The sequence below is a fragment of the Macaca fascicularis genome, chromosome 3 (assembly GCF_037993035.2).
Source record: "Macaca fascicularis isolate 582-1 chromosome 3, T2T-MFA8v1.1".
Lineage (NCBI taxonomy): Eukaryota > Metazoa > Chordata > Mammalia > Primates > Cercopithecidae > Macaca > Macaca fascicularis.
This window is the reverse complement of record NC_088377.1, coordinates 141,790,075-141,805,154: the sequence shown is the minus strand read 5'-3', so window position 1 is coordinate 141,805,154 and position 15,080 is coordinate 141,790,075.

Genomic DNA, 15,080 nt, shown 5'->3' with positions numbered 1-15,080 from the left:
TGGTCTGATAGGTTTTATTTTCTTAGGAATTTGCCCATTTCCCCCAAAATGTTCAAATTTATGGGCATATAATAATTTATATTATTCCATAATTATCCTTACAACATTTGACTGCAGTTCTAGCTTTCTTTGTATTACCAATATTATTTGTGCCTTTGTTATTTCTTGTTCGATTTCACTAGAAATCTGTCAGGTGTATTAGTGTGTTTAAAGAACCAACCAACATTTGGTTTTTTAATTCTCTCTATTGAAGTTTTGCTTTCTATTTTATTAGTTGTTACTCTTTTTTTTTTTTAATTCATTCTACTTTTTTGAATTTTTCTGTTATTTTTGGTTTTCCCCTTAACTTCTTTCATTTTTTTTTTCTAATTTAAGATTCAAAACTATAGATGTTATCTGTAGTCTTTGGATTACTTAGAAACCTATTTCTTAATTTCCACAGATATAAGAATTCTCTATTGCTATGTTTACATTTTTGATTTATGATTTACCTGCACTTCTAGCCAGAGAACATATTCCATATGAATTCCGTTTTTTAAATTTGTTGTGACTTGTTACATGGTCCAGCATATGGTCAGTTTTTATATGCATCTCACGTATGTTTGAGAAGAATGTGCTCTGCATCTCATCAGTGCAATAAGTTGTATATATTTATCGGATCAAGAATGTCAATTTTGCTTTTGAGAATTTTCTTATATTTACAGACTTATCTTGGTTTTTGGTTCTATTGAGAGGTATATTAAAGTCCACATTATAATTGAGGATTTTCAAATTGTTCTTGTAGGTTTGTCAGCTTTTGCTCATTATACCTGAGGCCCTCTTACTAGAAGTACACACATTTATATGCAGATTAAAAATTGTGATTTTTTTATTTCTTTAACTATGTTATTAGTTAAAGAAATTAACTAAATTAACTCACCCTGTTTATTTGAAGTAATGCTTTTTTCCTTAAGAATAATTCTCTATGATATCAAAATTGACATAAAAATTGATATGAGAAGTTATGCCAGCTTTTGTTTAGTAAAAATATGTCTGATATACTTTTTCATTATTTACTTTCAATATTTATTTATTTTTATGTTTTAACTGTGTCCCTTGCAATTAGCATGGAAGTTTTAAAACTATTTTTAATTCCTTCTAACAAGTTTGCATTAACTGAAGTATTTAATCCATTTGTGTTTCTTGTAATGACGTATATATGAATTTCTATCTAAAATTTTTTATTTTGTGCTTTTTTATTATCCTGCATTTATTTTCTCTTTTTCTTTATATCTGTTGGGTTCTCTCTTTCCTATTTTATATCATTTTTTCCCCCACCATTCAGTTTTTTCCTTTGACAAGTTTGGAAGATTCATATAGTAGTATAATTTTTCAGCAGTTCCTTGGATAATAACAAATTCAATTATTGCCAAGGTATAGAGTTAATGTCTATACCCTCCTCTTGAGTAACACAGTAACAATACTTTAATTGCATTCATCCACTTCCATCTTATTTTATATTATTAATAATCAGCAAACAGCTGAAAATATAAGAAAATGTGCAACTGCAGGTGAAGAAAAATTTTAGGAATGGCAATATAGAATGCAAGTGGATTTTAGAAGTATATAGGCAGTTATGAAATGAAATGAGAAAGCATAAATATTTGGTAGAAGAAAAAAGAGTATTTAAGGAAAAAATGCCCCAAGCAATGGGGAGGACCAATATTTATGATGCAATGAAAGTCAGAGAGTTTAAAGGAAAACAAAAAATGGAGCATAGCAAGAAAGCCAAGAAAAGATAAAATTAATTGATAGAATTCATAGAAATATCTCAAATAGTAATCTGAGCTGTCCTGTAGTTATGGAGATTTTCAGTTCCATATAAGAAAATTGTTTTTAAAGAAAGGTTAAATTTATAATCCATACATATGTAAAAGAGTAGATCAATAATTAGAATGATTGATGGAATATTTAAATTATAGTTCCACAAGCATCTGGACTCAGTAGTAAACTATTGAGATTGGCATTATAAAGGGGTTAATTTATAATGGCGAAAATATAATCTATGACATACACAGCATGACTACACAGAGACACTTAACAGTATGATGCTGAATTGGTTTTCTCACGTTGCTAGAGCACCAGGTAAGAAAATGGGATTGATTTCTATAACATCATGTCTAGTTCTGAAATTTACCTCTCTGTTTATATACAATACGACTTTTCATGAATTTCAAACAAAAATACAAAACAGCCATATCTCCTGTGCATACATAAAAAGAAACCATGTAAAAAGTAAAGGTACTTTTAAACAGATCTTCCTGTTTTAAAATAATTATCCTTTACTTGCTGAAGTCTAATTCACATACATGTAAGCCAAACCTATGTTTTGGCTTGATTTTTATATTGAAAGGCAAAAGGCAATTTTCAATAGTTCAGTGTGTATTCATCTGTTTACCTGGGGCTTAGGGATCATGTAAGACATGAGACACAGTCACCACCGTATTTTGTATTGTTGTTGACTTTTTTTTTCTTTGCTTTTTCCTGCTTTGGATGCACAGAAGCTTATGACAAGAATATGTCTAAGTCAATATGCTGAATATTGGCCTTTAACTTGTGCCAGCTTTTTGTCTGTCTTCATGACTTTCAGTTACACTGACTGTACAGTTTGGACTTGCATTCTCATAATTGATTTGAGGATGAAATTAATTGTTATGAAACTTTTGGCTTGAGTATTGCCATCCTAAACTAGATGCATTTTACTGATCACAATTTGTCATCTAACACACTCTTTTTGTTTTAAGTGAGGTACAGTCATTTTATTTTTTCCATCATAAATGGCCATGATATAAAGTGTATTCTACTTTGGAGAGAATGATTGAAGCTATCTCCATACATAAAGCACTTTGGCTGAAAGGTGTTGTATTCCTGAAATAGGTTTTCATTATTTATTGACTCACTACCCTATAATAATTTTTCTGAAGCACTTTTGATCTGTTTTCTAAATATTGTGTTTTCATTTTGAAAGTATTTAGCATGCTGGAAAACTTTCCACTTAAAAAATTATCATAATGGTCCTTCAAAAAGGGTTTTGTTTAAGTAGCCGGTAGTGAAACCTATTCTCTGGACTCAGGCAAACATTTGAGAACAAGTCATAGCTGTGAGCATTGTCAAAATGGTTAATAACGCCAACATCTTATACGCTAAGGGAAATGAGTGGTGACAAATTTGGGAGAAAAAAAGGCAAGAGCATTATCATTCTGAAATGTAACCTTTTGCTTTAAAATGTCAAGGATAGGATGTCAAAAACAGCTTTTTACATCATCAGGAAGAGTAGGTTCATTTAAAAATCCTGTTAATGCTAGCTAAGTACATGAAGTTCAATAAATCTCTGCTGAATATATCGGCCTATGAACAATTTAGTTTGTGATAAGTCAGTCCTAGAACAGTATTTTGCACATAATAGGCACTACTAAATATTTGTGTTATGATTGAAGGAATTGAAAAACTAATCATCTACCCCATAGTCACTGTTTTCAGGGTTGAACTTCCTGGATCATGTGTAAGTCCTTGAGGCCTTGGTTCTGACCTTCAATCCTCATCTGGTTCAGAGCCCTGCTAGCTGCAAAGCATACACATTTTAAGAAGGTGGAGATTTTAAGAACAGTTCAGACTTGGCTATTCAGCTTGTTCCTGCCATTCAGGTTTTTTTGTTTTGTTTTGTTATTTAGTTTTACATTTATTTATTCAAATGTCAGCTTCTTTGAGCTGACTTCCCTGACTGCTCTGAGGTAGCCAATGATATTTCAGCACTTTATCATATGTATTTTTATTTCCTTAGGGTTTAGTGTCAACTGAAATTGTCATGCTCATTTATTTGTCTGCTTTTGTATGGTCTCTCTTCCCCATGAGAGTGTAAGTTTGCCTATCTTATCATTAACTCTCCAGAAGTGCGTTGGCGTATTGTAGGCATGAATCAATATTTATTAAATATCTGCCTAAGTCTTTAAAATGTGTGATCACCTCTGAAGTTGCCGGGAAAATGTAAGTCATTTCTCCAGGGAAGGCACCGATTGGTATTCCTTTTTCTTCTATACAATTTGTAACTCTTGTGAGGGAGGTTCTGACAACAAAGGTAATGACATTTATTTGTTTATGTGTTTCGGTATTCCTCATGTTAATTCTAGCAATTTACTGTAGGGAGATACTACTTGTGGACTCTATTTAAAGTGTCTTTGAGGAGTATCTAAGATTCTATCAGTTAGCGATGAGGTGGGGCTGCCCTCCCAGGCCAGAGACATGACACGCAGTTTAAATATGGAAAATATTTTGGGGTCAAAAATAATTGGTTCATTAATATGACAGTAGCAATGAGTTTAGAAATGAGGGAAATTATTTTTGACAACTATAAGTTGTGACTTAGAAAACTAGAAACAGACTACTCAATATAAAGAGAAGCTGAATAATTAAGGATAAATACAATTGGGCATTTAATAAGTATTTGTCAGAATGATTGGACACTGAACTATTCCTTTTAAAAATAGCATTTCTATGTTATTCCATGTTCAAAACACTTACCACTTGAACATAGCATCACTGAGACAGACTTGCTGATTTAATTCACTCTTTAAAAATGTACTTTATATACATTTCTGTGTGATTTGTAAGAAGTATTCATCAGATTTATACTACTGCGGAGAAATATTAAATAATGATCGATCTTGAGTGAAATATTGAGAGGCCAATATTCCAAGTGTTATTGCCTTTGCTAATAATAAATGGGGTTAGAGAAGACAAACTGATTAGATGAGAGTTTACTGACATTTTAAAAAATCATTTAAATTATGTGGTGGTAATAAAGCTCTATTTTGTGTTGGCTAATGGCATATACAATAAACTGCCTAAGATGATTTTGGGTTGGTTGTAATGTAGGGTGAGTGAGATTAATATGTTTTAAAATGACAAGTCATGGGTCATAAAAATCCCCTTGAGTTTTAACAGATTTGTTTCTTGTTAATAAATTCATATAATTGCATTTAAAAGGTTAATGGGGAGAATAATCTCACACGAGGGAGAAATTGTTAGGCTCCCAGAACATTTTCCTTGGGATCATAGTAAGTGACCTTTTTCTGAAGGTTCCACCAAAGCTATTAAAAACAAGTCAACTGTAGAGAGTGATTATCTTTTAAATTAGCCACTGATTACTAGCTAGTTTCAGGAAATGTCAGTTTTAGGAAAATAAATAGTAATTTGTTTCAATGTCTCCTAGATTTTTAGGTATGTAAATGGCCTAGGGCTGTGAATATCAGCAATGTAGAACTTCTTACATACTCTACTTATTCCTCAAGAGACTGGACTCAGTTCTCAGTTTGGAAATAAGGTCATTTTTGAAATGTCATTTCTGAACAAATAGCTTATAGTGAATACTTAAAATTACGATTACTGTACTTTTTGCCCTTTTAGTCATATGTGAAGAAATAAAATTAAAATCTTCAAAAATAAAAGTATTTTTGATGATAGAAATATGAAGAGTATTAAATAGTATAACAATATTTATGGTAATAAACAATAGCTCCAAAAATAGTAAAGCAGTACAATATTGTTTCCAACATGTTTAATGCCTCTGTTGGCCAGGTTCATCCATACATAATCTCTTAATAATAATCTTGTAAGATAATTACCCCAATTATTGGAGTAGGAATTCTAATGACAAAGATATGCAATAGCTTGTCTTTTGTTTCACAGTTCAGATGTAGCAGAGCTAGATTTTTGCCCCAGATCTCTCTCTATGCTGAGAATCTTATTTATAAAGACTGTAGTACATTCATTGACGATGAGCCTTAGTTTGTCATCTATAAAATGTTGATAGTATCTACTTCCTAAAATATTTATACTAATGAAATAACTCAAATGTATATAAATTACTAGCACAGTGTTTTCCCATAGAAAGTGTTAAATAGATATTAGTTATCTTTACTATTATTATAATTATGATAATTTTCTAATGTTTTATTTTGAAATGATCAGCTACTTAGGTTTCAAAGCTATCTCTATTTAACTTTTGCACCACTCCTTTTGAGGGGCAACTTGCTGTTATTTATTTGAAAATAAAAACTTGCCTAAATAGAGAAAAAGTATTAGAGCGTTGGTGCTTCATGTTTTGTTTCTTGAGAAGTTTATATTTTCATGAAGTATATTGTAAGTTAATATATTTTTGTTGGTTTCACATTAAATATGGATTATAATTAGAGATTACTATAGGCCCAGTGTTTGCCTTAAGAATATATGACATTTAGCCACAGGAAGCAATAACCAGTTCAGGTGCAAAACAGAAACTAGGAAGAGATGACACTCATCATTTTAAACAATTGTACTATCTCAGTAGGCTTTTGCTTGTTACTGACAAAATCTGTTCCACATGGTTTCATTTTCCTTATTTTTCCCCCACTTCTTTAATATGTACTTTCTGTTTATAGACACACTTGCAAATTTACATAATTGGTCTTTGCTTATATAAAACAAGTCAGAGTTTATAACATAGGGAAGTTATTGTGTGATTTTTATATGGTCAATAAAATTCTTTGATTTACAAAGATTAATTTAAGATATTTTGGAAACTGAGAGCTCCACTAGTTTGTTTACATAATTCAACTTATGTAACACTTTAACACTGAACTATCAATCAAGCCAAGGCATAGTTATATAATCAAAATGGAAAAATAAAAGTAAAATTGTTTAATAGATTTTCTAGGAAAGTTCAGTGTACCATTAATAATGTAAATGGCACATAATTGGACTCAAGTTACTTAAAACACCAGTTCTGCTACTAATTGACTGTTCTACTTAAGAAAATCATTTAACTTCAGCTTTCTCATCTACACCATGAAGTAGTTGAATTAAATGTGTGGTATCTAAACTATGAAGAAGCCCTAATATGCTTTCCAGAATTATTCAGATACCTTCCAAAGGTGCTGAGTGATGTCAAATTTGGGGATTTCCAACCATTCTTGTTAAATTCATTTAATGCAGTTCTGCTCTCATCTGATTTACTGGTGCTCTCAGAACAGTTTCATTTGTTAAGAAAGGCTTACATTGCTAGTAACATTTGAAAAAACAACTTGATTCCTAAGGTCATTTCTAACACTAAGTTTTATTTTCCATTATTCCAAATGGGAGGACTGAATCTAAAGTGCATATTAACTTTGGAAAAGTGCTTTTCGCTTTCAGAAAAGGAATATATTAGGAACATAAAATTTATATAACTATTTTGCAAAGTAGTTGTGAACACTAAAGGATTTTGAGGATCAGAAAAAACTGCCTTTTTGCAATTGTTCCTTCATACATACAGTATGCTTTTTCCTGGCCCTGCTTCTACCATTTGTCCACCACTGTATCAACTCATTTTCACTTACATTATGTCTCCAATATTTAGCAATTGAAAGTAAAAGAGAAAGAAAAGGAAATTAGGAAGTGACAGTGAGGTGCTAATTTGAAAGTCACAGAAATACACTGTGTGGCATTGTATGAAATTTTGAAGTTAACTATATTATTTAGCTAATATTTCTTTGTCTGCAGTGTGGCTAGGTAAAGACACTTTTAGATATTCAGTATCATTGATGAAAGACTTTAATTTTATATGATTTCAATGCACAATAATGCTACACTGAGGAATGAACATAATGCACACACTGTGAGACTTAAGAAAATTGCTTAGACAAAAGGTGGAGTTTTAGATTAGAGCTCCTAGATTCCTAATAATTCCTAGACATTTTTTTTTCTGAGATTCTGTATATATTGTTACAAGACTAGCTAATGTTTATTCTTTCATTTACAGTAGCCATTTATATTTTCTATTTAGATATTATAGCCTAGTATTGGCCTATTTCTTTATTTCCTTAATTTAATTTATTTAGTTATATATTTTGTTTTTTAAAACATTGTTTTTCTGCTATTGCTCATTTATCTAGCAGCATTGTATATGTGTGTGTGCATGTAAAATAATGCACTGTTATAGAGTCATTTCCTGGAACCAAACCTGTCATTATAAAACATGTAATCTATCACTGCTAATGTTGATTTTATTTCCTTCACCAATTCTTGCTCTATCTATATATCTTGAGAATTTACTATATGATTTTGAAAATTTAATAAGAATTACTATATCTCTGCTGCATTTGGGGGAAATGTGGGTGCCAGGAGTAGTGTTTTCATCTCCCTGTATTTCCACATCCTGACTGTTGAGGCATAGTAACTCATTGTGGTTTTGATTTGCATTTCTCTAATGATTAGTGATGTGGAACAATTCTTCATATGCTTCTTGGCAATGTGTTTGTCTTCTTTTGAGAAGGGTTTGTTCATGTCCTTTGCCTTTTTTTTTTTTTTTTGACGGAATCTCGCTCTGTCACCCAGGCTGCAGGGATTCTCTTGCCTCAGCATCTGGAGTAGCTGAGACTACAGGCGTGTGCCACCATGCCAGGCAAATTTTTGTATTTTTAGTAGAGACTGGGTTTCACCATGTTGGTCAGGCTGGTCTCGAACTTGTGACCTGAGGTGATCCATCTGCTTCGGCCTCTCAAAGTGCTGGGATTACAGGTGTGAGCCACTGTGCCCAGCCTCCCATTTTTTAATGTTTTGGTTTGTTTTTTTTTTTTTTGCTTGTTGATTTGTTTAAATCCTTATAGATTCTGGATGTTAGACCTTTGTTGAATTCAGTTTGGAAATATTTTTCTGTAATTTTTCAGGTTATTTGTTCACTCTGATGATAGTTTATTTTGCTGTGCAGAAGCTCTTTAGTTTCATTAAGCCCTTCTTGTCTGTTTTTGGTTTTGTTGCAATTCCTTTTGGAGTCTTTATCATGAAATTTCTTCCAGGGCCTATGTCCAGATGGTATTTCCTAGGTTTTCTTCTAGGGTTTTATAGTTTTAGGTTTTACATTTAAGTCTTTAATTCATCTGGAGTCTATTTTTGTATGTGGTGAAAGGTATGGGTACAGTTTCATTCTTCTGCACACCATTAGCCAGTTATCCCAGCACAGTTTATTGAACAGAAAGTCCTTTCCCCACTGCTTATTTTTGTCAGCTGTGTCAAAGATCAAATGCTTGTAGGTGTGCAGCTTTACTTCTGGGTTCTCTAAATTGTTTAATTGGTCTATGTGTTTGTTTTTGTACCAATGCCATAATGTTTTGGTTACTGTAGTCTGTATAGTTTGAAGTCAGGTAGTATGATGCCTCTGGCTTTGTTCTTCTTGCTTAGGATTGTGTTGGCTATTCAGTCTCTTCCTTCAGTTCCATATGAATTTTAGAATAGTTTTTTAATAATTAGGTGAAAATGATTTTGGTAGTTTGATAGAAGTAGCATCGAATCTGTAAATTGCTTTGGGTAGTATGGCCATTTTAACAATTTTGATTCTTCCTATCCATGAGCATGGAATGTTTTTCCATATGTTGGTGTTGTCTCTGATTTCTTTTAGCAGCGTTTTGTAGTTCTCCTTGTACAGATCTTTTAGCTCCTTAGTTAGCTTTATTTCTAGAAGTTTTCCTTTTTTGGTGGCTACTGTGAATGGGATTGCTCCTTGATTTGGCTCTCAGCTGGACATTATTGGTGTGTAGAAATGCTACTGATTTTTTTCCATTTATTTTCTATTTCGAAGCTTTGTTTAAGTGGTTTATCAGATATAGGACTCTTTTTTCAGAGAGAGAGGGAGAGAGAGAGACTATGGGACTTTTTAGATATAAAATCATATGGTCTATGAAGAGAGAGAGTTTTACTTCCTCTTGTCCTATTTCGATGCCTTTTATTTCTTTCTCTTACCTGATTGCTCTTGTTAGAACTATTGTATTATACTGTGTTGAATAGGTGTTGCCATAGCGGGCATCCTGTCTTATTTGAGTTCTCAAGGGGGAATGATGTTAGCTATGAGTTTGTCATAGACGGCTCTTATTTTCAGTTATGTTCCTTCGATGCCTAGTTTGTTGAGGATTTTTAACATGAAAGGATGCTGAATTTTATTGAAAGCTTTTTCTATGTCTATTGAGATCATCATGTGTTTTTTGTTTTTAGTTCTCTTCATGTAATGAATAACAATTATTTGTTTGAGTATTTGAACCAACCTTTCATCCCAGGAATAAAGCCTACTTCAACCTGGTGGATTAGCTTTTTGATGTGCTACTGGGTTTCACTCGCTAGTATTTTGTTGAGAATGTTCACATCTGTGGTCATCAGGGATATTGACCTGAAACTTTCTTTTTTTGTTTTTTGGTTTTTTTTGTTTTTTTGTCCTTCAGGTTTTGGTATCAGAATGATCTTGGCCTCATATAATGAGTTAAGGAGGAGTCTCTCCTCAATTTTTTGAAATATTTTCAGTGAAATTGGAACTAGCTCTTCTTTATACGTCTGGTAGAATTTGGCTGTTAATCTATCTGGTCCCAGGGCTTTTTCTGGTTGATGGGATTTTTATTATTGATTTGATTTCCATACTCGTTATTAGTCTCTTTAGGGTTTAATTTTATTCCTGGTTAACTCTTAGGAGGTTGTATATTTCTAGAAACTTATCAATTTCTTGTAGGTTTTCTACATTGGGTGCATAGAGGTGTACATAATAGTCTCTGAGGAATTTTCTGTATTTTTGAGGGGTTGGTAGTAATGTTCTTTTTGTCATTTTTGATTGCGTTTATTTGAATCTGCTCTTTTTTTTTTCCTTTATTACTTTAGCTAGCGTTCTATTAATCTTATTCTTCAAAAGACAAAGTTTTGGTTTTGTTGATCCTTTGGATGGCTTTTTGTGTCTCCATTTTATTAAATTCAGCTGATTTTGGTTATTTTCTTCTGCTAGCTCTAGGATTTTTTTGGTTTTGTTGTTGTTGTTGTTGTTTTGTTTTCTTTTTTTTTCTGTTTCCTCTGGGTGTGATTTTAAGTTGTCAGTTTAAGATCTTTCTAACTTTCTGATGTGAGCATTTCACACTATAAACTTTCCTCTTACTGCTTTAGCTGTGCCCCAAAGACTCTGGTATGCTGTTTCTTTGTTCTAATAAGTTACAAAGTATTTCTTAGTTTCCGCCATAATTTTACTGTTTACCTAAAAGTCATTCAGTAGCAGGTTAGTTTTCAGGTAATTGTATGTTTTTGAGAGATCTTCTTAGTATTGACTACTATTTTTATTGTGCTGTGGTCTGTGAGTGTGGTTGGTATGATTTTGGATTTTTTAAATTTTTTGAGAATTGCTTTATGGCCAAGTGTGTGATCAATTTTAGCGTATGTGCCACATGCTGTTGAGAAGATCGAATATTCTTTTACTGTTCATTGGAGTGTTCTTTAGATGTCTGCTAGGTCAATTTAGTCAAATGACAAATTAGATCCTGAACATCTTTGTTAGTTTTCTGTCTCAATGATCTGTCTAATAGTGTCAGTGGGGTGTCGAAGTTTCCTATTACTGTTCTGTGCTTATCTAAGTCCCTTCATAGGTCTCTAAGAACCTGTTTTATGAATCTGGGTGCTCTAGTGTTAAGGTCATATACAATTAAGATAGTTAAATCTTCCTGTTGAATTGAACATTTTATTACCATGTGGTACCCTTTCTTGTCCTCCATGATCATTGTTGGTTTAAAGTTTGTTTTGTCTGAAATTAGAATAGTAACTACTGCTTTTTGTTTGTTTGTTTGTTTGACATTTGCTTGGTAGATTTTTCTCCATCTCTTTACTTTTATCCTATGGGTGTCATTGCATGTGAGATAAGTCTCTTGAAGATAGCATAAAATTGGTTCTTGCTTCTTCATCCAACTTGCTACTCTATGTCTTGTGGGGTGTTTAGCCTGTCTGCGTTCAAAGTTAATATAGATATGCGCATATTTGATCTTGTCATTGTGTTGTTATGTAGACTTGATTACGTAGTTGCTTTGTACTGTGAATGGTCTATGTACTTAAGTGTGCTTTTGTGGTGGCTGGTAACAATCTTTCATTTCCATGTTTTGGACTTGCTTAAGGACCTCTTATAAGGCAGGTACGATGGTAATGAATCCCCTTAACATTTGCTTATCTGAAAAGGATTTTATTTCTCTTTCACTTATGAAGCTTAGTTTGAATGGATATGAAATTCTTATTTAGAATTTATTTTCTTTAATAATGCTAAATATAGGCCCTCAATCTCTTCTGGCTGGTAGAGTTTCTGCTGAAAGGTCCACTGTTAGCCTGATGGGGTTCTTTTGTAGGTGACCCACCCTTTCTCTCTAGCTGCCATTAATGTTTTTTACTTTTGCATTGACCATAAAGAGTCTGATGATTATGTGTCTTGAGCATAGTCATCTTGCATAGTATCTTGTGGAGTTCTCTGAATTGCCTAAGTTTGAATGTTGAAGCAACCTTCAACACCCAGAGGAAATAGGAAAAAAAAAAAAAAAAAGGAGCAACCTTCTCTCCAGTCTCCAGTGAGATTAGGGAAATTTTATTGGTCAATATCCTCAAAAAGTTTTTCCAAGTCGTTGGCTCTCTTTCCCCCATTTTCAGGGACACCAATAAATCATAGGTTTGGTCTCTTAATAAAATCCCGTAATTTTCAGAAGTTTTGTTCAATTCTTTTTTATTTATTTTTGTCTGATTGATTTGAAAAACTGGTCTTTGAGCTTTGAGATTCTTTCATCAGATTGGTTAATTCTGCTGTAAATACTTCCATTGGTAATTCTTATAGTGAGCTTTCAATATCTATTAGATTACTTTGCTTCTTTCTTAAAATAGCTATTTTGAGTTTCATCTCTTGTATCATTTTACTGGATTTTCTAGATTCTTGGAGTGGTTTCAACTTTCTCCTGAATTTTGATGATCTTCGTTGCCATCTACATTCTGAATTTTAAGTATGTAATTTCAGCCATTTTACCTGGTTAAGAACGATTTCTGGGGAGCTAGGTAGTTTTCTGGAGGTAAGAAGACATCCGGGCTTTTGAGTTGCCAGAGTTCTTGCACTGATTCTTTTTTATCTGCGTGATTTTCCTTTAATCTTTGAAGTTAATGTCCTTCTGATGGGGCTTTTTAAAAAAATATATTCTTGATGTCCTTGAGGGTTTGTGGTTTAAGTCAGTCAACTGACTTTGTTTCTGGACAATTTCAGGGGCTGGGGCTCAGGTCAGCACTCCTGGGCTATATGTTCTAACCCGGGGGGTTGGAATCAGGCCCACAGCTTTTTTCTCTGGTCCCTTGAGGTTAGGCACCTGCTGCACTGGAGGAGTCAAGGTGCTCCCAGTCTTCTGGAAACAACACATCAAGGGCGGGGGAGGTACAGGCAAAAGCACTTTGTTGGGTGGTGGCAGTAGGGTCTGCACTTACATGCACTGGCAATGGCAGCTGGTGGCCAGAGGGTCTATGCACGTGGATACACTGGTGAAGGCAGGGCTTGGGGGTGAGGTACACACATGCACTGGTGACAGTGAAGCAGGAGGTCTGTCCACACATGCACAACAGGTGAGTGTGTGGTGGTCAAGTGTTGGGGGGAGGCTGCTGGGGAGTGCATGTCAGTGGGGGCCCATTTGCTGAAGTTTTCTGACAGGTGGGGTCTACCAGCTAAGAAGCTATAATGGCAACTTCTGGAAAGCACCCTGACTGAGGATCCAAGGCAGCACTGCAAACAGGTATGACCAGGAAGGAGACCCGGAAGAGGCCAGCAGATATGGGAGTGCTGAAATCAGATTGACCCTCTCCCATGAGCAAGACAGTCCTGCTCTAACCCGGTAAGACAGCCAACAAGGGCCAAAGACACCTAGAGGAACATGACACACCTTGGGATGAGCGTCCCTGGCTGTGCTCCACTGCTGCTATTCCCACACCAAATCTTCTAGGCTCCTCACAGGCTGGAGTCTTGTCCCTACCACTTCTCCAAGCAGCTTTTCCTGTCAGCTCAAATGTCAATGGGATCATGGGGTCTCCTTCAGCCAGGATTCCAGAGGTCTGTGATGAGAGTGGGCCACTCATCACCTATTCAGCTCCTCCCTTCACCAGGAGCCACTGGGGGCTGCAAACAAGCCCTGGTGCTTGGCAGCCCCATGCACGGTTCCCAGATTCCTCCCCCTTCAGCCCAGTGTCTTCATCCTCCCTCTGTATACTCTCAATCCTCTCCTTCTGCAGATCTGCTCAGAGTTTGCAGGTCTTCTTCATCAGGATATATTGTTGTAAATGTACTGGACTTTAAAAAAGAAAGAAAATATATTGGACATCCAGACAAAAAAAAAAAAACAAATTGCAAAAAAAGGTACAAATTGTAATCAGACCTTTTCAAAGCAACATGCTACGTTAGACAAAAATAGGACATTATTTAAGATACTCAGGAAAAGAAAAACGTGAATTGGGGATCATATGTTCAACCTCAAACACTTCAAACATAGAGGCCTCAGGCAACCTTTCAGAATATGCCATCTTCTATAGCTATTTTCTACAACATTGTTCCTATTCATGAGTCATCTAATAATGAGTTTAGGCAACCTAAATGATTGAAGAGCCATAAGTAAATGAACCAGTGTTGATATGGAATATATTTACCTGTATATCAAAATTAAATAATGGATTATAAGAAAGTAAGTGTTGAATGGAATGACTATACATTCTCATCATGTACATTGTACAATTATTAACCTTTGAGGGAGAATGAGGAAATTATATGAAAAATAAGATGCTCAATAACTGACTGTCAGATATTATTTTGGATAAGATATTGCTTTAATTCAGATAATGATATGAGGGTGTCAAAGGATATAAAATGTTAGCATCTAATTTAAATATTTCTCATGGCACAAAGTATCAATAAATAAAATCAAAGGACAAATGAGAGTGAGGGAATAAGGGTAGTACTTAAAGGCACTGTATGTAAGTAAAAATTAGTATAGAATATATAAATAGCACTTTATGTATAATATATAGTTATATTTTAAAATTCAAAAGATAAACTTTTTTTTTCAAAAGATTACTAATAGTTTAAAGGTGTAAATAAACTGGAGGGAACACCATTTGAATCTAGACTTCTTTGAATATACTCTGGTAGATGTTAATTTGGAACTATTAAAATTATAAAAGTATAAAACAATATTGTTAAAAATGTCTCCCCAAAATTGAAAGTATAATGGAAC